General features: G+C 43.0%; 1 protein-coding gene across 2 annotated transcripts in view; it reads right to left on the bottom strand.

Moving 5' to 3' along the window:
• The window catches only part of LOC112647800 (urea transporter 2), a 398,379-nt gene that overhangs the window by 171,250 nt on the left and 211,728 nt on the right, over positions 1 to 15,401 (bottom strand). The window contains exon 2 of one of the 2 annotated variants that reach the window (XM_035719416.2): positions 3,701 to 3,817. The exons of the other annotated variant lie outside the window; for it this stretch is intronic. The gene's annotated coding sequence lies outside the window, so the exon portion shown is untranslated. The remainder of the gene's footprint in view (positions 1 to 3,700; positions 3,818 to 15,401) is intronic. 2 annotated transcript variants of the gene reach the window in all.

Raw genomic sequence — 15,401 nt, forward strand, 5'->3', positions numbered from 1 at the left:
GCAAAGGTGGGTTCTGTCTAAACATGAGGCTGGCTCTGACTATAAAAATGGATTTTGTTTCAAACTAGCTCTTTAGAGAGCCAAAATTATTCTAGACACTTAGATCTCAAATGTCAGTGTGAGGCTTCCTAGCAGAGTTGAGGGTTAGATTCCTAGGGCCAAAACTAAATTACAGTAGATCCTAAGAAAAGGAGATTAGTCTGGTTCTACTAAAGGATGGCTCAAAATGCTGCTCCTAGCTGAGGGGGGGCGGGGAAGAAAGAGAAATGTAATTCTCATTAATAAATCGCTCAATTACACCCAAGCTAGGTAGCCCCTGGAGATGACCCTGTCACTCAGATTCATCCTCACATTCTTCAATGTCCCTAATGCAGAGGAACATCTCTGAGAAGTGACCACAGTAATGCTCTCCCCCATGCATGTTCCCCTAATGCAATAAAAACTAGCAAACTCTGATTTACTTCTCTGTGTCTGCTCAGCAACCAGGACTGCTAGGACCAGCAGGTTGTCAGTGTCAGGAATAATAAGAAACAGAAGGACTTGGGAAGAATGCAGTAGGAAAAGTGAAAATAGGGATAACACTTTTGGGGGGACAGTGAAGATGAACTGGGGAAAAATAATGTTGAAATGGCCTTTGTGAAGGAGGTGAGAGGTGAAATTTGGTAGGAAGGACTGGGGCAGGTGCCCCAGGCCTATGACATAATGTATTGAGAAAAGATTTGAGGAATGCCCATTTGGCATCCCAATAAGTTAATAAATAAAGGCAAGCCAAAGCCTTTTCTCTCTCCAGCTTCCAAGTCACACAGTAAGACCCAGGAGGCAGGAGACAATAAAATCTTAAAGACACCCAAGGACCAGGCCCATATATTCCAAATGCTTCTTAGGGTATTTTCTGCAACAAAGCAAAATGAATTTACAAGTATCTCATTAAAGCTGCAGGGGAGGAAGAACGTGAAAAGTTTCCAGGGAGGGAGGGATGGTAAATGGAATTAATAGCACAGAACTCATTAGGACTCATTATTACTAATTTAAGATATGTAAAATGTTACTGATATTTTCTTTATTTAGTGCGGAGTCTCTGTTGTTGGTTTGAGTAGATTTTGCTGGGGCTTCCTTAGATTTTTTTATTTTTTATTTTATTTTATTTTTTTAAAGATTTTATTTATTTATTCATGAGAGAGAAAGAGGCAGAGACATAGGCAGAGGGAGAAACAGGCTCCATGCAGGGAGCCCGACGTGGGACTCGATCCCAGGACTCGAGGATCATGCCCTGGGCCGAAGGCAGGTGCCAAACCGCTGAGCCACCCAGGGATCCCAAGATTTTTTTAAAACCTAAACTCTAATTCTATTTTAGGTTGGAAAAATCTCCTCTTGTGGAGGGCTCTTGGGAACAGTCAGGAAGTTCAACCTGAATCACAAATTTTGGGCTTCCCCTACCCCAAGGTGGACTAGGCAGCTCGAATATGAACAGCACACCAATAGGAAGACTTTGGTGGAAAGGGACGACATGGAAGCAGACGTGGGGAAGACAGGTGAGGAGCCAGTCCATGATTTGTGGAGTGTGTCAGTGAGGAGGTCTCAGTCTCCACCTCTTCTCCTCAGATCAGATGCTTGAGAAGGTAACAGATTACAGCTTCATGAAAATGGCCCCTCCATCCCTCAGAACCCAATGGCTCTGTCTTCTTCAAGAGCAGTTTTGAGGTATTAAAGGAACTTGGAAGAACCCAGAAGAGGAATGAACTAGTGACCGAAGAAGGTTCACAAGGATGGGGCACATGAGGGCACTGGATGCTGGGTGGGAAATGGCTGAGGGTGAGAGGAACAAGATTCAGTTAAGGGGTCGGAGGTAAAGAGTCTCGGGCTGAATACATAGTTTTCTCATCTTCTTGTTCAACCAGGATAGGCCTGCCCCACACAGGTCTATCAAAGCCATGATGACAGCCACCCACTGAGGTGAGAGAGGTCATAGCATGAGTGCTTCTAGCTTCCCAATTTAGTTCCCAAATGTCAGAACTGGATAGGACTGTATATTCCCTAGATTCCTGACTGTGTTCTGAGTAGCCTATGTACCAGGCACTTGGTGAGGCCCTGGGAATAGAGGGTTGCAAATGACAGGGCACCTTGGGGAGGTGAATAGTAGGTTAGTGTCTCCTACCTTCACAGACTCACTCACTCAGCAGAAGTGCTGAAACACTGAGGGATCTCTACAAAATCCACCCTAGCCCAAAAGATGAAAACAGAAAAGGAGACAAACCATAAGAGATTCTTAACTATGGGAAACAAACTGAGGGTTGCTGGAGGGGTGGTGGGTGAGGGAATGGGGTAACTGGTGATGGGCATTAAGGAGGGCATGTGACGGAATGGGCACTGGGTGTTACATGTAACTCATGAATCACCAAATTCTGAAACTAATAATATACTATATGTTAATTAAATTGAATTTAAATAAAAAATTAAAATAAAATCCACCCTACTCTAGAACTGTGGTCATGAATGGTCCTCTCATCTTGAATCATCTCCTGCTATACAGAGAGTACCTCATTATAACTGTCCTATTTTAACTGTCATTTGTACCCTGACACATAGCTTTCTGTACATCAGTATACTCACTTGCATCAAACATTCTGTGAGTTTTCTAACCTTGCTACAGCTGTGAAAGGTCATCAGGTACACCATCCAGATTTCAAGTGACATGACTCTACCTCTACCTTGCTGACACAGCTCCACAAACCCATGAGGACATGGAGGCTCAGACACTGTCATGTGGCTGGTAAATGTGCTCTTGGGCAAATTAAAAATCTTTCTGGGTCGTAGCTTGATCTTCTACAAAAAGAGGAGCTGGACTAGAAATATTCAAAGCTCTCTTTCAGTTCTAGCCTGATTCACTGAGGTAGGGATGGCTGATGAGCCAGCAGAGGTGGTGCTAAAATCAGCGCATGGCTAGTTGATTATTTCAAGACACTGTCAGGAAGAAAAGACTCTTTAGCAGGGGGTAGGAGGTGAACAGATTTGGGGGTGTGAGTCACCACCCATAGCCCGCCCAAAGGGAGAGGCTTCTCTTCCTGAGTGTCACCCTGAGTGAGGGGTTCCCTGCTCAGAAGCAGCAGGGCCACTCTGGGTTTTGCAATGATGCCAATTCTCCTTTCCTAATGTTCCGGGAAGAACATTTTCATGGAACACAAATCACTGGTCCTTCATTCTGTGACAGCAAATGGAGACTAATGATAGGAACTGGGACTTAAGAGATGCCTCTACATTAATGCCCATTTCTGCAAACTTGTTCCAGAGCTCTTTTGTGCTACTGGATCCTGGCCTGAGGGCCTCACCCTGGGGGCTGTAGGATGGTAGATGTTAGGCAGTGGTGCCCAACATGTCCTGGGGAAGGATGTCTCTTCTACATCTCTCTCCCTTCATGCTGTAGCCTGAAACCTGCAGCTCCCTCACACCCAGAGCACACCTCTCAACACCATTCTCCAGGGAGCTTGTGCATGCTTATCTTCAGCTTCCTGTCACCCGTCCTGGCCACTTTTGATCACTGATACTCAGGTCCCTGTTGGGGTGCATCTGAATCCAGAATACCCCTTCTCCTCCCACCCCTAAGAAGCAGCTACTCCTATTATATCCATTTTACAGATGGGAAGATGGAGGCATAGGGAGGTAAAGGGACTTGGCCAAGGTCATGAGGATAGATGGCAAGTACCAAAGCCAGAATTGGAATCCAGGCAGTCCAGATCTTGACACTGTGTTCTTGACCTTGTGGTTCTTCTGCCTTTTCACCAGCACAGCCTTCTGACTCCTAGTCACAGCTTCCTGGTCCCTACGAAACAAACCATCATCCAGTGACTCTTTCTACACTGTTGGTTTCAAATAATGCTTCTAAGATTCTACGTCTCCCAACTGGTTATGGGCCTTGGAGAGAGGGGGCAAAACTGGATCTGAAGCAAATCTGGCCAGGTTCACAAATCTCCCTTTGCCACCAGAGCTGCCAGTGGTAAAACCCCATAAGTAGGTAGAGCTGGTCAGGGTGCTTTCTTTCATTTTCCCTTCTGCACATACATGCAATTGGTTTTGGAGGCCCTGTGCTGGGGAGAGAGAGAGAGGAGGTGTGTGCTGCTCCTTTCTAAACCTACCATCAGGGACACTGAACATCTGGGATGGGATAGGGGAGCCTTTAGGTACCACTGTCCAACAAATTGTTTGAAAATGTGCTATACCACTTATTCTGCCCTACTAGTGATCCAATCTTAAATAAGATTCAATCTTATTTGATAACTGAATCTGAGACTCAGAGATTAAATAGGTAAAAAAAAATCCCTTCATATATTGCAAAATACTCTGCAAGATATGCTTTGTTATAACTTATTAATATTCAACTTTCACCCAAAGTGGAATTGATTTTTTAAAATTCATATTCATGCATGCTCCCTAATTGGGGGGAGTGCCTGGCAGCCCTGAGGTCTCCAGGTCCCTGCATCTCATGGGTCTTATAGACTCTATCCCTCCAGGCACATCTTGGCTTGAATAATAAGGCATTTCTTTACATTCCCCCAACCCCACTGCCCATCTTGCATTTATTCCAAAGGCTGTCTTTACCTCAGCTTTGAGAATCTACAACAGCCCTGCAGCTGGGAAGAGAGTATATCATTTGGCTTTTTGCCCAGAAAATAAGATGCTTCAAAAAGGTCATCAAAAAAAAAAAAAAAAAAAAGTCTCTTGGGGGAGAAAAGAAAAAATAAAAAAAAACCCTTCTCTCTCAAGGTTAATTGAGTGGAAGGTGAACTTTCCTCACGTGTTGTCTCTTTGTGAAAGCACCACAGCCTTAAGTACATGGAGAGGGCAATTCACAGGAGGGCATGGGCTGGGCTGTGGTACAGGGACACGGTGTTCTCCAGAGGTGGCCTCGAGCTTCCAGTGTTTCCCATTCTTCCCAGTGTGTCCACCATGCAGGAGCAGAAGGGGGGTGTGCAGGCATGCAGCCAGTCTACATGGAGTCCAGACCTTCATAAGATACAAAGAAATGAAGGCTAGACACCGGCCCTCAGAGAGCTTTTGCTCTTGAGAATGAAGGAAGGCCAACAGCCAGTCAGTGTGAAGTGAATCAGAGACACGCAGTGTGTGGTGTGTCGGTGGTGCTGGTTCTGCAGGTGGTGGTGCTTAGGGCTGGCGGGGTTGACAGGTATCAGAGAGCCTGCTCTGAGGTGTGGGAAAAGCCTGACCTACTTAGAGCCTTTGCACTTGCCTCTTACTGTGTGCACAGATTCTGGTGCTAGCTGGGGACAACTTTACTCCTCAGAGGATACTTGGCAATGTCAGGGGACACTTTTGGTTGTCACAAATGAGAGAGATGTGCTACTGGTATCAACTAGATAGAGGCCAGAGATGCTCTTAAACACCCTCCAATTAAGGGTACAGGTCACCCCTTCCAGCCCCCCAATAAAGAATTATCTAGCCCCAAATGTCAATAGTGTCAAAGAAGAGGCACCTTGCCCTAGAACTATCTCCCACCATCTCTACCCTGTCCACCTACCTTCCTCTTTCCTTCACTTCATTTAGGTATTTGTTCAAACCACCTACCAAAAATCCTTTCACAACCATCTTATACAAAATAAAACCCCAATCTCACTCCCACCATTCCTTTTCCCCTCACCCCAATTCAATTTTTCAGACACTCTTGTCTGATAGGTGTCTATGTGTGTCTGTTTGTTCACTGGCTGTCCTTCTGACACTAGAATGTAAGTTCTTTGAGAGCAGGGACAATGTCCCCTTTGTTCCTTACTCTATTTCCCACGTCGATATCAGAGGATGTACTAGATGCTCAGTTTGCATTTGTTGAGTTAATGAATAAATGGACACTAATACCAACAGCTGTGTGATCCTGGGCATCACTTATCTCCTCTAATATGACTGAAATTCTCATGTGAAAAAAGAAAGCAAAGGATTAGGATGTTTCAATGGGTCTTTTTCAGCTTTAAGTTTTTTTATCCTTTAAGAAAGAGTAACTTGACTTGGGAGTTTTGGATAGTCAAGAGGGCAGGTGCCAGTAGGGAGCATGGTGAAGGCAGAGCCCTGTGTGGTGGAGTAGTACCTGGAGGGGATAGTGTATGGATTAAACAAGCAGAGTACTTAGCCCAAGGCCAGCTTCCTACCAAATGCAAGGTGAGTGGCAGCTACTGCTATTTACACACAATTCAGGGCCAGGATTAGGGTGAGGCAAGAGAGGCACAAAATTGAAGCTACGGCCAAAAAACTCTGTAGTCATTTTAATGCAATCTTTTTTACAAAATAAAAATTAATGCAAAAATCCAAAATGAAGGAAACATCAAGATTTTAGCTAAAGACAAGATGAGTAGACTGTTTCCTTTTGCTTCAGGCTCCAATATGCCTTGGCACAGTGCTGCTACTGATTCTGTCTTTATTTGAAATTTTGATGTATTTCTCATCAAGGATTGTTTTGGCAGGAATTTTGATTTTTTAAAAACAGTACATTGAAATATGATTTGTCTTAATTACTGAGCTTTTTGTCACTTCCTTCAGATTTGTGCCTGAGGGTGAGTGTCTCCCCCTCTTCACCTGAGGCCCAGCCTGCAGATGGGGATGCTGGTAAGCCATGGACTATTTGGAGGCAGAGAGGAGCTTCTCATTCATCCCTACGGAAGAGAAACAGGGTGGGGGATGGATTATATATGTGATGGGGATTAAGGCAAGGGAGCTTTATGACAGCTGCTGAGATCTTAGAATTTGAGGGCTGGGCTTTTCAGGCAGAGTGGGGCTGGATAGATGGTTTAATTCCAAGTGAAAAGGAGAAGGACCCCGGGGCTGGGAGACTGCAGGTCCTGGTTTGCCCGGAACAGTCTTCCGGGACGGTCTTGGTTGCACCAGTTGTCTCGGCAGTGATTCCTACTCTGGGCTCTCTAAAATGTCAAGGATTGGGCCATCAGTATATGGTCACCCTGGGTCAGGCTGCTGTCCATGCCAGGGCTGCAGTGGGCCTCTCATGACCACGACAAAGGAGAAAGACACTGCCTTCCATTTGAGACCTGATCTTTGATGCTGCTGGAAGAATTCCTCAGACCCATCTCAGACCTTAGCTATGCTTCATAGCTTACCCCTTGCCCTCTAGCCATTTTTCACATGTCTGACCTTGCCCTTATCTTGCCAGACTCTTGGCCCCTCACGGCCTTGCCTTGTGACCTGCTGCCAACACCACAGAGTAGCTGTCCTGGGAGCAACATTCACAAAGAAGCATGGTGTTTTTCTGGTGCATAGTGTTGGAGAGAAAAAAAATGAAATTGACATGAAAAATAATCAATACATAAAATTAATGCCAATTAAAAAAAAAGCCCTTATTTCTATGGTATTAACCTACATAGTCAGCTCTTTTTCTGCAGCATTGTTTGTCCTGAGCTTAAAATACGTATATGGATTAATGTGTGAGGTACCCAACCAGAAATAGCAAATTCTCATTTCACTCATACATGGTATGAACTAATATAATAGGTTTAGTCTGTAGTATGTAAAATTAAGCAGTAAGAAGCACTAAAACCAGAAGAACATACACTGTTTGATGGCTACAAATAATGCACTTTGTTTTCTTTTTTTAAAAAATGGACTTGTTTTCATTATCATTGCATATTAGATTATTAATTTTTCAGACACTTGGCTACACACTTTACAGGCATTGTCCCTTTTAACTTTAATCCCTACAGAAATTCTGACATTGGATGCTATTACCTCTCATTTAGAGATGAGAAAAACCAATGCCTATAGGAGTCAAGTTGCCAAAGTCACAAAGTTGGCAGATGGCAGACCTGGGATTCAAACCCAGTCTTCTCTGAGCCCAAGTTCTCAGCTAAACTCAAGCACTGTTTTGCCTCCCACAGAGGGTCAAATCAGCAGCCAAGAACATCACTTACATATGTACCCAGTCCTGTCAAAGAGGCATGTGACAGACCTGTCCCCACCTATCCCCACCCTTTATATGAACACCCCCCTCAATCCTAAAATGCTCTGCTTAACTGAAGTTTGACATGCTGAATGGGCAAATGGATAAACCAGGGGGGTAATTATTTACATAACCTGCAAAATAATCTTTCAAAATAGAATATTGTTGGTCTTTTGAACAGTTTATTGATGACTCATGATTCTTAAAATCTCTGATCAGAAAGGAATTTAGAAGTCATCTGATCCAAATCTCTTTGACTAATGAATTGAGGCTGCAAGAAACTTAAACTAAAATGATCTATTGGAGTGAAATTGTGGATATAGGTAAGCTATCCCCAAGATGGTAATGTGAATGTGAATAGGAAGGAAGAGTTCACTGGACTCAATTGGATTATTTATTTTTCAAGTTGGCTTTTATATCTAATTTTGGAAATAAATAATTTTATCCTAACCTTCCATTCCATCTGTTCCATAATCCAAATCCTATCCATTCTTAAAGTCCTAATTAATTATAAGGTTTTTTGTCTTGTTTTGTTTTTTAAGATTTATTTATTTATTTGAGAGAGAGAGAGAGTGAGCACAAGAATGGCAGAAGGAGAGAGAGAGAGACAGAGAGAGAATTTCAAGCAGACTCTGTGCTAAGTGCAGAGCCTGATGTGGGGCTTGATCTCATGAGATCATAACCTGAGCCTAAACTAATAGTTGGACACTTAACTGCACCACCCAGGCACCCCTAATTGTAAGGTTTTCATGAAATTTTCCAGTGGTTGGATAGTTATTTTTTTTTCCTCTGAACTTCCAGTTTTCTCAGTCTTCATTATGTCACTTAGTGTTGATTTTTGGTGCGCTTTCTAATAGTTTTATCCTTCCAAACTGATTGCATGAAGGACACAGAAAGTGGATATTCAGTTCTTGCTCCCTCACTTAGGGATTGGCTTTGTAGTAAGTGGTTTCAGGCCCCTGCCCTACCCCTTGGACCCTTCAGTGGGCTCCAGATAACTTACAAATGCCAGTATCTGTCTCTCTCTGCCTGAAGGCCCTCCTTCCTTTACCCTCAGTAAAGGAAAGCTTGCTTTTTGTGGTAGGCCAGAGTTTCAAAGAGTTACCACCCTCCCAGCAAGAGTCCTCAAACTAACAAGTCTCTGAGGCTGGTGGATAAACACCCCAGCTCCCTCACTCCTTGAAGTAGTTCTGAACCATGTGCTTTGCATCATTTCCCAGAGTTTCCATGAGAGTTAGGCTCCAGTGGCCCATAGCAGTAGATGGCTAAATAAATCATGTACCCTTTATTCACTGCATTTTCTTTACTGTATTACTTTTCCTACTTGTCTCCCAGTGTTGCCTGCAATTCCCAAGTAAACAGTTTACATTCACATCCTTATTTTAGGGTCTGCTTCTGGGAACTCAAACCAAGACAGGCATGGAGGATATTGTCAATATTGATTTACTGACTGGATGATTAACCAACCGTCAGTATTACCTTGCAGGTAAGAGGGATTGTGTATTTCTCTTCAGAAGCCATGGTGCTTTTCTGCCCAGTGGTACTCATTCAACCCTAGCTGAACAATGATGATGGGCAAGGATCCCACCCCAGGTTCATCTAGCTCTGTTCACTACTCTGTATTTGTAATCTATTATTGACTTCGGTAAGTAGCAAAGAGCCAAAGGGAATTATGTCAAACCTCTATTACCTCTCTCCCATCCCTGCTGCTACCAGCTGTGTGCAATTCTCATGTTGTATTGTCTTTACATTGATTACCTCCTGACAAGGCCAAGAAGAAATGTTGACCCTCGGTTAAAACTCAGCAAAGACCCCTTCCTTTGGAAACAAAAAGAATAAGAAAATGGACAACAGAAAAATGTTTCCTAACACAGCCATGTCAAATTTATAGATAAATAAAATATCAAAGATCAAATGACGCTAGATGATCAGCAATTCGGAACTCTTCCCAACCAAGCAGAGAATATGCTGTTGACTCTTAGACTGATTTCCAACTTTGTGATTCACAGCTGTAGCTAAGCAGAGCACGTCCAATAATGCTATTTGTTTTCCACTTAAAAAAAAAAAAGACTGGGGAAATATATAAATGGCTCATAGGAGAAGGGGGCATTAGCAGACAGTCAGTCTGACCAAATCGAGACAGGCAGATGGTTTGTGGGCCTGACGCCAGCTGGGTGTTTCCATAAGTGATCGCGTATCTCCTCTCTGTGCCCTGGCACTTGGCTTGATTAAGAGGTCAGGAGCAGGCTGCCACAGCACGAGACTGGAGTGCACATGATGTACGGCCAACCTGTCGGTCGCCTAGAAACAGCTCTGTAAAGGGGCCCAAAGACAAATCAATTTATAAGCCCAAAGTTTGAGCCCAGTAGTCTCGGCTATTATTACAACATGAAGTTTGATTCTTTGGGTTTGCTTTCTCAAATGCCACGCAGCCCCTTTACCTTTGACCCCACATTACTTCCTTTTCCTTTTAATACAGTAGTATCTTTTGATGAGTGACAATAACTTTCAGGTGGGATTCGGGGACGGGCGTGAAGGTGAAGGCAGGCAGGAGAGAGAAATATTTAGGGAAAACTCTGTGAGGTCTGGTTCTCATTTCTTTACTTGCTGAGCGCTGTGTGCTCAGTACTATGGGGAAGTGTAGGGAGGGGAAGACACATCACCCTTTTCTGGATGGCTGGAGATTTATGTATATAAAGCCAGGTGACCCAAAGATGCAAACAGTTGAAATGAGAGATATGATAGATTTTTAAATGGTCAGAGAGGTGGTCAGGAAAATCCTGTGGAGAGGATGTGGAACATGAGGTAGGTGGGATTCATACAGATGAGGAGGCCAGATTTGCAGAGATACGCCAATTATCTGGGTAACCTTAGGGAAGCCTCTTAACCTATTTAACACTTTGGTAGGTTTTATCTTCCTTTTTCAGAGAGCATAGGATGGAAATTTTTCTAGATAAAGTACTCAGAGAACAAAGGCTGAGCATGATCCTCTAGGGCCATGAGACACTGGTCTGACTGGAGTGGACCTTGAGACTTTGTTCATTGATTTGTGAGTTAAGTGATTTCCATGGCAGACTTAGAATGGCCCTTGGAATGGTGCCTGCTAGTCACACCTTCCACTATGTTCCACTCCCCAGACTCATCTGCTCAGTTGCAGATTCTGGGCAGTGATCTTGGATTGAAATTTTACCTTCACTGCTGATTAGAAAGACAAGAGATTGTGCTTCCCAACTCTAAAATATATTTAGTAAATGTTTACCATATACCTGCTTTTAGCAAGGCACCAATGGGAGGATGCTGGAAGAGCTAAAAATCTGCAAGTATAATTTGTCTCCTTCTGTAAAGAGTTTGCAATCTCTTCATGGAGTGGTTAAAATAAATACATAAATAAAGATGCCGCGAGCCACTGAGATAGGTACCAACACAGGTGTAAGCAATATGATGGGAATTAGAAGGTGTGGTATTTTCTGGTTGGAGGGACCAGGAAAGGTTTCTTGGAGTAGACTACAGGCAGCCCAAAGTTGCCTGAAAGTGAGAGAAGGTAGAGGTCTAGCTTTCTGTCTAAAACCTTATGTGGGTGGCCGTCCGGGTAAAAGGTGATCTTTATATTCACAGCTTGGTAAAAGAAACCCAGCTAGATGGATAAAGGCCACTTAAATTTTTGGAGGTTCAGCCTAGGTTTGCCTAGAACCCTCTAAATTTACATGTTATTAACAATATCCTCTTTCATTCCCCAAATTATTCCAGTTTGGACAAGAATGATATCATCTTCATTATGGGTAGTGTTTTCAGCAGCCCTTTAGGAGCAGCCATTCTGAGCTGCACCAACATGGTGGGTGGGGGATATTCAATTGCACCAAGAAATCCCCTTTATTTTGCCTCCAAATCAACAATGAGAGAAAGCCAAAGCACTCATTTTCTGTAGAACTGAGTGATAGAAGCAGGTGGGCATGCCAGACATACACCCATTGTCGAGGTACACTATTAATACATGGAATGATCACGAATAATCTATTAACACACTTGAGCCACACTTAGTCTTGTTTTGCAGATAAACATGGTTGGTGATTATTTTACAACACTGTGAAGGTGCTGGGGGTTGTCCCTCATTTATTACTTGACTAATAAATACTTTAATTACACTTAATAAATAATGTAAGCAGGGCTCACTGAAGTGGTAATTCTTTAAATTAATTATTAACTGCATGCGAAAGGCTGCACTGCCAGTACCACTAAAAGAAAATTCAGCCTTTAATCTAAAGTGATTATTCATTATCTGGTATAAAGGCTCCATTTGCATATTATTAGGGAAATAAACTTTGGCCTCCTTGGCAATACAGATAGATCTCAAAGTCCATGCGTTATGAATCTCCAAATACTAAAGTAATGATAAACAATATGTAATAAAGTCTCCAGTTTATAGCTTTATAACAGCTGGTTTTTGATTTTCCAAATATATTACAATGATAAAGTGACCAGTTTAATGTATAAGCTCTTTGTGAAAGGTGGTGCCTACAGATGGTCGACTGATAGGAAACGGTAAATGTGCAAACTGCTCATTTCCCTTGAGATCAGAGCCATAAAATGATCTCAATAAGATATGGGAAGGAAATCTCTCTTTAACCCTTTTTTCAGCGACAACCCAAATATGGTGCTGAATTTAATTGTTTGGTGTGTCTCTTTCTCTGCTCTTCTCAGACTCCCACTCTTTCCCCTGATAAAGTGAAGAGGGTATATCTGGATCTGCAGGCCTTGTGGTATCTTTGACCCTATCTTGGGTCAAAGAGGCAAGGCAAGATTCCAGTCAAAAGAGAAAGATGATCTCTAAAACCAGCAAAAGAGTTGAATTCATGTGCCCCTGCATTCTCTGGCTTGGAACTTTCTCCTTGAGCCGGGGCATCTTCCAGAGGAAGTGCCTGACCCCAGATGTGATGGCTGGGGAGCAAGATGCACAGAGCAGTCTCCTAGCATTCAAACTCTAAAATGCTGGGAACAAATGATTGAAACAGAGGTTTCTGAAGGAGAAGGAGAAATCTCTCTCCTTGGCTCCCTTTGGCACAAATGGGGGTAGGGGATGGAGAGCAGGGTGAGAAGTGAGAGGATGGGGAGACAGGACACCAGGAGGTCATGAAAATGATGACAGGCACAAGTAAGCAGGAATGACCTCCCTCCTCCACTTTACATCCCATCCTATTCATCTCTCTGAACCCCACCCAGAGGCTATCTCTTTCAGGAGATCTTTTCTAATCCTCTGCGATTTCCAGTGGCATTCACCTACAGTGTGGGCCAGTGAACAGTCACTGATCATCTGTGGGAGGTGGGAAAGGGGCTACATGAAGCTGAGGCGTGTTCTTCAAAGTGGTCATTTGGGGGGAGTTGAAACTTGTTTCAGTAATGTTGCCGTGCTCCAAATATGATTGAAAACCTTTGAGAATTGCCTTTCACATTTGTTTTAGTCCACTTGTGCTGCTGTAACAAAATACCATACACCTTAGTGACTTGAACAACAGACATTTATTTCCCATAGTTCTGGAGGATCAAAGTCTAAGATCAGGGTGCCAGCATGGTTCGGTTCTTGGTAAGGATTTTCTTCCTGGCTTGTAGACACTTGCTTTCTCATTATGTCCTCATAGGGCAGAGAGAGAGAGAGAGCTCTGAATCTTTTTCTTTTCTTACACTGATATTAATCCCATTTTGGTGGCTCCACCATCATGACCCATCTATATCTAATGACCTCCCAATGGCTCTTCCTCCTAATACCATTATATTGGGGATCAGGGATTTAGCATATAAGTATGGGAGTGGGGGGACACAAACATTCTGTCCACAATGTTTTTATGAACATGTTTTAAATGGGAGAAAAATCATTTTAATAATAATCACTCCTTTAACTGAGTTATGAGTGATGTATGCAAACAGTTTCATGTACATTATCTCATGTTATCCCCACAGTTAACACTAAGAAGTAAATATCATTAGCTGGGTATAATTGACAACATGAAGATTCAGAGAAGTTTAGTAAGGTCACACAGCTAGATGCATGCCCAGATTTGAACTGAGTGACTCCAAAGCCAAGGCATTAATGTGTATGCATACTACCTTGTCTTTTGAAGGTAGACTGAAGTATGGGAAATAACTAGTGGTTAATAATTGAATGTGATCACATTCTCATGTAATTTATATCACCAATAGGACTTCTCTGAGCATTTCTTTAGCTCAAGGGGAATTCCTTTTTTTTCTTTTTCCCAAAGGGAATTCTAAGAGTAGGAATTTTAGATACATTATTGGCTCAGTGGCATGATATTTGGGAGAGAAGGGCCGTGTCGATGTTTTTGAATCATACCATAGAGGCAACTGCCTAGTGCATTCTGTGGTACACACATAGGGCCAAATTCATTCTCATCTAGACTAATCTGTAGTTCCCTAGGCCACAAAGTGTAACTACTGCTCACACTTACGATGTCCTGTCTTCTCACTGTCCCCAGGAGCTAGGTTATTATTAGCTAGGCTATTATTATCTTCATTTTAGAGATGAGAAAACTAAAGCACAGACAGATTGAGCAACTTCCCTAAGTTTACACAGCAAGTGAGGGAAAGGCCTGGGGCTCAAAAGTAGGAATCTCTGTTTTAATCAATAAGAAATCAATAGACAGATGGGTTTTACATCACAAATGTCTCTCACATCCTAATGATGTCAATTTGACAGGAAGAGTGAAAATTCATCTGTACATTTTTTTCCCCTTACCTACGAGGCTTCTATCCATTATTCATGCATTCCCTCATTGTTCCTGTCACTCACTGATTAATTAATTTAATAAATACTTTTGGAGCACATTACTTGGTGCTCACGACTGTCCTTGGTACTGGCTATCTAATCTAAATTTACAAAAGGAAATTGAACCAATGGGCTGTTAACTGAATTGACAAAGTGATCCAATTACTTTGGTGTTGGTGGAGACTTCATTAGAGACCCCTGCACAGTCTCAGTCCCCCAGAGGCTCCAGGAGAGATGTGGGGTCTTCAAAAGAACTGTGGACCCACGACTACCTGTGAGCCTCGCCACTGGCCTCCACTTTTGAAAAGATGACAACATGATTTCTGATTATAGCCATTAGGCAAACGAAAACACAGAGAACGCTGGCTCGCCAGTTTCATCCTGCTTAATCAAATAGCCTCATTCATCACATTCACTCACACTACTCAGGGTAAGTGCCTTTCTGCGCTTCAAAGATGAGCACGAGCAAGCCTGATCTGTGCTTCCCATTTTGCTCTCTTTCCTTTTTAGATACAAGCAGATGATCTCTCCTTCTTTTTTTTCCCTCCCTTCCAATTCCTGATGCAGAGGCACATCCTCAGCACAGCGGCAGTTCAGCCAGGGAGAAATCTAAGCTGAGGACATCGTTATCCCTCACGACACTCCTAATTCAGCAGGATTTCTTTCTAACTGACTTTGGAGCTG

The sequence above is a fragment of the Canis lupus genome, chromosome 7, assembly GCF_003254725.2.
Source record: "Canis lupus dingo isolate Sandy chromosome 7, ASM325472v2, whole genome shotgun sequence".
In the NCBI taxonomy this organism is placed as follows: Eukaryota; Metazoa; Chordata; class Mammalia; order Carnivora; family Canidae; genus Canis; species Canis lupus.